Below are 8,440 nucleotides of genomic sequence, written 5' to 3' on the forward strand. Positions count from 1 at the left end.
AGTTGCAGATTGAAACGGTCTCGTCGCTCTCGCGCTGGGGCAACGCAAAAAATAAAGTTGTGCAGCTATGAGACTGACGTCAGTTTTGGGATTCAATTTCTTTTGACCCCTGTTGTTTCTCCGAGTATTAATTTTACGCTCGTTAGCGTTCAATTGTCTGTCTGCTAAGAAGATGCGTTTTTCCTTCTCTTAAACGATTTCCTCAGACATATTGCTGAAAATGTTGTGAACACACCCTTATTGTGTGGAGAGAAATACTCTCAACTACCACTATTCCAAATCAGCATTTGGCAAAAAGCTGTGAAACCAGCTGCTGGAAGCATATAGGAGTGATCATACATAGAATAGACTGCATCTGAGAGCAAGCCTCTATCCTGAATAGCTTTTAAATTCCGTACGCAAAGCGTTTAAAAATAAAAAGCTCATCAATAACAACGGTCCTGTGGCGCAACGGATAACGCGTCTGACTACGGATCAGAAGATTCCAGGTTCGAATCCTGGCAGGATCGAAGAATTTTTATACCTCCATGGCGCAAGCCAAAAAATGCAAATGAATGAGTCTGAAAAACCCCGCACCTTCAACTTTAAAGCTTCAGCAAGGGTTATTTCGTAAGCCTTTGGTGGCTAGGTTACACCCCTTCCCAATATGCATGGGACAAGACTCAATGGTGAAACGTCGTGGAGGGTAGATACATATTCTGAAAGAGCAACTATTCTAGTATTAAATCTGAGAATTTCATGGAGCTCGATGCAGCCGTTCGGTCTTGACGATTATTTCATTGATTCCATCTTTTTGGAAATTTTTCGATAGTCACCTTTCGAGTGGACTATCTCTCAATAACAATAACCGTAGATAGAACTGTGATACATATTCTGAAAGAGCAACTCTTCTAGTAACATAAGGGGCCCCCTTACTCACCAGATTTGGCTCCATCCGACTATCATCTCTGTCCTCAACTGAAAAAAGGTTTGAAAGGTAGTAAATTTTCTTCCAACGAGGAGGTCATAAATACTGTGGAGGTCTGGTTTGCAGAGCAAGAAGAAACATTTTTTTTTAAAGGTCTAGAGACGTTGCAGGTTCGCTGTAATAAATGTATCCAATTAAGAGGAGAATATGTTGGGTAATAAAATATTTTGACATTGAAATTTTGTTTGGTTCTATAGTAGTCTAAGAATTTTTGAATATATCCTCGTGTCTCATTCTTCTGTCTTTTATGGAAAATGTAGGTACATCCAAATGATCGAAGTATCCAGATTTCCTGATTGTCCTCCTTCAAATGTCACCTAATTACTAATAAGTGGTCGGCAATTGCTGGCACAAGCTTTGATCGATCAGCTCCAAAGCTTTCATTTCCACTTACCCACCTGAATGAGGTAGGAAATTACTTCAATTCAAACTGGGGTCACAGCCCTTTCCTCTTCCACTATGCAGCCGTGTATAATTAACTACATCCGATACAACTTCCCAGTTCTGAACGCACGCAGACAGAACAGATGCATAAAATATCGTCACTTCCTACCCTTCTCCAGGGTTGACACCCCTGGCTCCGCTGTGACACTCGAGCACATCCCGCATATGCATATCTCATTGCTACATCTCGCATTAAGCGTGAATTATGGCCTTGCAGCAATTATTCAATTGCGGACAGGTACGAACCCCGTTCGATGCACGCATATGCAGATATGGACCGTTTTTTGAGGGGTGGGTAATTGGGTCAAAGGAATAATTATGACCGTGGATTGACCGTAACGACCGCGGCTATCGGCGGAGAATTGTTGGACCTATATGCAAAGTTGTCGGTCAAGAATATTATTACCTCATTTCGAAGGTTGCGTCTCATTCATTCTTCGAGTCTGATATTTATTGCGTTTCGACCTATGAGTGGGCTGTTTATGAGGTGAATATGTCCTAATTGCGATGCAAGGCCTATAACGATGGCAAACAAATGTTGACGATGATTCCAGGCAATTTTTGGTTATCACACTGTGCTAGTAGCTATGTTTTGCATCTCGTTACTGCTTTATAAAAATAGTTATTTATGTACCAAGGACAAAGACTGTCTATTATAGTCGAGCCATGAAATTGATAGCCCAGGGTTGCAAGCAGGAGAGACAATAGAGAGGTCCATATTATATTTCTTCGATGACCTCACATACCTTTATGAAAGTGAGTACCTGTTTGCTAGCCCCTTCTACGTCACCAGAGCTTCCCTCAATTCTTGAGGAGTGTTACTAATACTGATCGTTATCACTATCCATTCTTGATTATTCAAAACACTAATATTCGAACCACGTTCTTAATATATAATCTGGCAGATTTCGTAAAGAATTGATTTGACAACAGCAAATAACAGTTATTATCAAAGGCTTTTGGTTGGAAGATGAGGAAAACCACATGAGTATGGATTAGAGAAACTTTTGAGTGGCAAAATAAGGTGATTAGGTATTCAAAAGATGATTCAAAATTCTACGCCTTTAATGATCCTAATTCTCAATAATACAAGATTCTCATTAAATTTCATTGTTAAATTTTAATTCAAGATACAGGGTGGCTAGTATCATTATTACAGAAACTGATGAAAGCAGATGGGAAGACTTATGTTAGGGCGTTGTCCTGCAAAAATAAAACAGTTTCGGATAGCTTTCCGCGTCTTTTCTCTTCAATTTTTTTCCCGTAGAGTGGTCAGTAATGTCGAATAGCAATCTCCGGTTATTGTTTTAACCTTATCCAAAAAATCAATCATGATTACTCTATGGCAATCTTAAAAAACTGAAGCAAGAACTTTTCCAGCAGATTTTTGGACACGGAACTTCTTAGTTCGCCAGTCCATCGATTGTTGCTTTGTTTCTGGATCGTAGAAATATACACAAGTCTCATCCATAGTAACAATTTGGTTTGAGAAGTCTACAACTCTTTTGGAGCTTGCAGTCCAATTTTTCTAAGCTGATCATCGGGACATTAATCGTAAATCCATTATTATATTCAGAAATTCTTGATCCCAAATCCAAATTATCATATAAATATATTCAGATTCGCATAAACCTATACAGATTACCTTTCTGACCTGGCATTTATTCAAATAGGATTCCGTTTCAGAGGACAGGAGTAGGTATAACCCTCGAAATAGCGGGCTTACACCTCAATCAGGTGGCTAAGTGGAAACGAATGCGTTAAAACTGATTGATTGAACGTTGTGTGTCAACCGTGATCAATTGTCACCGTTGGTGGGACGGAATTGGGTTTTGATGGCTTTAATCAAGAAATGACATTTCTATTATAATCTTGTTTACTCTGCCTATTGTGGTACGAAATGAATTGAATTTTTTTTCACGGTTCTGGATGTAACAATAATACTATAAATTCTGTATTCAGCTCTTAGAATATACAGGGTGTTTAATGAAGGTGTGCTGAAAATGCAGGAGGTGATTCGTTGCAGTTAAAAATCTCAGAGCTCAGAGCTCAGAGCCAACATTCATTACACTGATGAACGGATTAACGTCAACTTACCCTTGTTGCTATGGGCTGAAAAATGTAGTCTTCAAACGTCAAAATGAAATAAAATATATTTCATTTCAATACTCCAAGAAACCTGCCCCTGCAAATTTAAGTGGGGAGTTCTTATTAGGATACCCTTTATAACAGTTTGTGCAGGAGCACTGATGTGGAGATATACTGAACATTCCTTCGAGGTAACAACAAGGAGCTGTGGAAACTCAATACCACTCTCCCACCCCTCCCTATCGTTACTTGCGAGTCAACTGCCTGAAGGCATTCTGTCTATTGCTCGTAATTTCCAATTTCTCTTCTCCCCGTATCACGTTGCAGCGGTCCTGAATACATCAAAACGGAGAGAAGTGAAAAAGTTCATGCAGTATTCCAATTCAAACGTTTTGTATCCCCCTGGGACGGAGGGGTTAGGCAAACCTCAAGGCAGCCACTAAATTATTGATTATTCCCATTTCTCCTCCCCCAAAATTTTTTCGGACGTAGGTACATAAGTCCAATGACTCGTAATTTTGCCTCGGGAGTGAAGCATCGTGGTCTTTGATAGTGAAATTAGGGGAAAATTAGATATCTGACATGCTCATCCGTCACTCTTTTCTCGTTTTCCGTGGATGGAACGAGGGCAAGAAATGTAATACTCATTTCGGTGGCAATTAAGTATATGGAGACAAATTGTCGTTCCACTTCGTCAGTTGCCAACGTCAGTTAGGTCCTTCCAAATGGAAAATAATATCGTACACGAGGTTACAATTGTCGGTACCGTTTAGTTTTGAAAGCAGCCCTTCGTCAACGTTTTAGAATTGCAAGAAATATTATTGGAGTAACTCTGGAAGGAGATGGAAGAAATTGGTCAGATATATTGCCGTTTCGTGTTTCATTTAGGTTATGTTACGTTGCATAAGATTGGGTTAAGTTAGGTTAGGTTGGATTGGATCAATTTGGGTAAGGTTTGGATGGGTTAGGTGAGGCTAGGTTATGTTAGGTTGAATAAGGTTAGGTAAGGCTAGGTTATGTTAGGTTGAATAAGGTTAGGTAAGGTCAGGTAAGGCTAGGTTATGTTAGGTTGAATAAGGTTAGATTAGCTTTAATTAAGTCATGAAATTGGTTGATTAAGAGCATAAAAACTATGATTTTGTATATAATTGACGAAATAACAGTGAAAATTTCAAGGGACTCAATAATATTTTAATGCTCGATTCTAAATGACCATTATCGGAAAAACTGAAACGAAAATCGGAAATGGGTCACGTGCTACGTGTGTCCCGCACTATAATTCCACTATTGTCCGCTATACAAATCCCTCTCATCCCATTCCAACTATATAACCGTAAAACGTAGAGCTTATAGCCCCCTCCGTAAATGTCGCACTTTTTACTATCCGGTCGAAAAAGCTTCTTGGTCGTCGGCCAAGCCACGATCAGAAATTATTCCTTTTAATTTCGAAGATTAGTCATATCGTGTCCCAGGGCCTTTCCAACGTATCTGGCTGAAATATGCTTCGTGAAATTATAGTGTCGCTGGCGATTCTAAAAGGTCCAGAAAAAGGTTTCAGTACGGAACCTGCCGTCGCAAATTACAGTTAGTTACTGGTTCGAGTCGACAGATGTTACTTTCCAGAATCGTGTCAGTTTCGGAACGCTCGATTTCCAGCTTTTCCAGGTCGAATTTACCGGATTATTCTGTCTTTCCGGAACACGGGATGTATGAAAGCGATTCTGTAAGGGGTTGGCTCGTTGGCTGCGATGAATTGTTACAATGTTGACATTATTCGTATTGCCGAGTCGGGTTTATCCTTATGTGAAATTTTTCTTGATTGACAGGTTGTGATTGGACAAGGAGACAAATACTTTTGTCCAAATGATAATTTCCGTATTTTATGCCAAAACTGGCCTCAAATGGATGGTTTTGATTCATCGAGGGATATTTCGAGCTAATACTAGCTGATAAAGAAAACAGGATACAGGAATAGAGGTTAGGTTAGCAACAGATCAGAATTTTAGGAAAAATCAAACTGTAGGTAAACGTAGTTCATGACATGATTTTATTGGACCGTCAAATTGGGCTAAAACGGATATCTGAATATTTCATAGGAACGCGTTCATCATATAGTTCACGTCAATTTGGACATGACAAATATTGCTGCAAAATGGATCCCCAAATGTTTGAATGTCGACCAAAAGCGTGCAAGGGTAAAAGCATCGTGTTCGATCTGCGCTCGATTTGAAAACGATGTAGACTTCTCAAACTGAATTCTTACTGTGGATGAGACTTGGGTACATTTCTACGATCCAGAAACAAAGCAACAATCGATGGAATGGCGACACTCTGGTTCTCCAAGACCTAAGAAGTTTCGTGTCCAAAAATCTGCTGGAAAAGTTCTTGCTTCAGTTTTTTGGGATTGCCATGGAGTAATCATGATTGATTTTTTGGATAAGGGTAGAACAATAACCGGAGATTACTATTCGACATTACTGACCACTCCATGGGAAAAAATCAAAGAGAAAAGACGCGGAAAGCTATCCAAAGTTGTTTTGTTTTTGCAGGACAACGCCCCTGCACGCAAATCTCATGTTGCCATGCAAAAAATTCGTGATTTAGGGTTTGAATTACTAGAACACCCCTCTTATTCACCAGATTTGGACCCATCCGACTATCATCTCTTTCCTCAATTGAAAAAAAGGTGGAAAGGTCGTAAATTTTCTTCCAACGAGGAGGTCATAAATACTGTGGAGGTCTGGTTTGCAGAGCAAGAAGAAACATTTTTTTTTGAGAGGTCTAGAGACGTTGCAGGTTCGCTGTAATGTATCCAATTAGGAGGAGAATATGTTGAGTAATAAAATATTTCAACATTGAAATTTCGTTCGGTTCTATAGTAGGCTAAATTTTTTTTAATATATCCTCGTATGTCGAACATATTCTCTTAGCTATGTCACCTTTATATGACATTTAGACCGAAATATCGGGGAACGTCAAAAGGCAAAGTATAAAAAACCAACACAAAATGGCGAATGCACCTGAAATTACGGTGACACGATGAAAAAATTGACGAGGCAACTCTTCGAGGATCCAATCAAGATCGGACGAGAAATCTGAAAATTTTCCATCAAGTATCGATAAAAAGTAGGTCGAAAACCTTCTCAGGCTACTCCTCCGTGAATTCACCTCCGTAATTCAACCAGACAAGACGTGGATATATTTCCAAACAGCAGAAATTGGGTTTTATTATCGATGACACATTTCCGCTCGCATCAGATGGCGAAAGCCCCACTCTTGTTTCATTCCGACCAATTCTACGGGGAACTTCCGAGCTACCGGTCCTCACCGAATCAGTATTCAGGACCTGCACCATCTACAGAACTAAAGTTTGACTTTCGGGCGGTGCAGCGATATGAACGTCGGTCTGTCGGCCTTGGGGAGAGACTCCACGCCTGCACCGAACCGGGGTGCATTCTTTATTAGACATTTCGAAAACGACGTGTATAAATATTGTTTCAGGAAAGTGCAGTCGACTCCCCTTCTTTCATCCCGCGGGATCAAACCGATAATCAATATGCACCAGGGTGATTGGAGGGCTATATGAGGTTTCCAACAAGGAAACCCCATTTATCCGTTTTCCAACTGATTTGAGCGACGATATCAAGGATTCATCGGGATTGGAGCTGCAAGAAACTTGCACCGGACGACGCTTTCAAATGCCACACTAAATTCTCATAAATCAAAAGATTTCGTGGATATCTGCTTATTTAGATGGATATTCAACTTCCCTGCATCAGTTTGGGTAAAATAACATAAACACAGCCCTTAAATTTGCTTTATACTGGTTTCACGTTCGTCTTATCATTGACTGGTAACCAAGCGCTATGTATCTAGAATAGGAAATATGGGGTAAGTGAAAGGCCTTTCAAATGACAAAAATTAAGAAGGGATCGAGACCGCAAATTACGAATATGCAATTAGATTTTTTGTAGGATCAGTATTTCAGGAAATAAATCGCTTTTAGTGGAGAATTTCGAAAAAATTGGTCAATTTTGAGGAGTTGTAGCAGCCAGGAAAAAAGGATTAGACATATGCTGAGTTTTTCGAAGATAGATTGATCTTTTGCGGATAGAAAATCCCAATTTTTATTCATCTGCCGTGAACAGTTGCGATTTTATTATTTTTTCCTCGAAGGTCCAAAATTTCCAATTTTTCGACGACCATAACTTGAAAAATAAATTTTTGAAAAAATATCTGTTTGCATATTTGTTATCTACGACCTCGAATTAGTCGACGGTATAAATTTGGTTTCGATCGGGGACCAAAAAATTTTTTTCAAAAAATCGAAATTTTTCCATACATATGCATGGAAAATTTGAAAATTTTTCGATCTTACCAATTCCGACCAAAATTGGAGTATTCACTAAATCGACGGCGCACATCACGAAGAAGCAAACAGAATTCTGCTGAAAGAATTATTTTTCAAGTTATGGTCGATGGAAAATCGGAAATTTTGGACCTTCGCGGGAAAAATCATAAAACCTAAACTGTTCGCGGCAGGTGGATGAAATGTGGTTTTTTCTATTTGTAAAGAACCAATCTATCACGAAAGCTCATTTTTTGGTGATAGATTGGGTCTTTGCGAATGGAAAAATCGAACTTTCATTCATCTACCGCGGACAGTTCAGATTTTATGATTTTGCAGCGAAAATTTTCAATTTTTCATCGACCATAACTTGAAAAATGAATTCTTTCAAAAATATCTGATTGCATATTCGTTATCTACGGCCTCGAATTAGTCAATAGAATAAATTTGGTTTCGATCGGAGACAAAAAATTTTTTTTCGAGAAATCGCAATTTTTCCATACATATGTATGGAAAATTTGAAAAATTTTCGATCTCTCTGATTTTCATCAAAATTCGAGTATTCATTAAATCGAGGGCGTAGATTACGAATA

The 8,440-nt window shown here is 39.1% G+C and overlaps 1 non-coding gene across 1 annotated transcript; it reads left to right on the forward strand.

Moving 5' to 3' along the window:
- Positions 1-436: 436 nt before the first annotated feature.
- On the forward strand, positions 437-509 carry Trnar-acg. Its single transcript has one exon. It is a non-coding gene; the product is annotated as a tRNA-Arg (tRNA).
- Positions 510-8,440: the final 7,931 nt, after the last annotated feature.

The sequence above is a fragment of the Coccinella septempunctata genome, chromosome 4, assembly GCF_907165205.1.
Source record: "Coccinella septempunctata chromosome 4, icCocSept1.1, whole genome shotgun sequence".
In the NCBI taxonomy this organism is placed as follows: Eukaryota; Metazoa; Arthropoda; class Insecta; order Coleoptera; family Coccinellidae; genus Coccinella; species Coccinella septempunctata.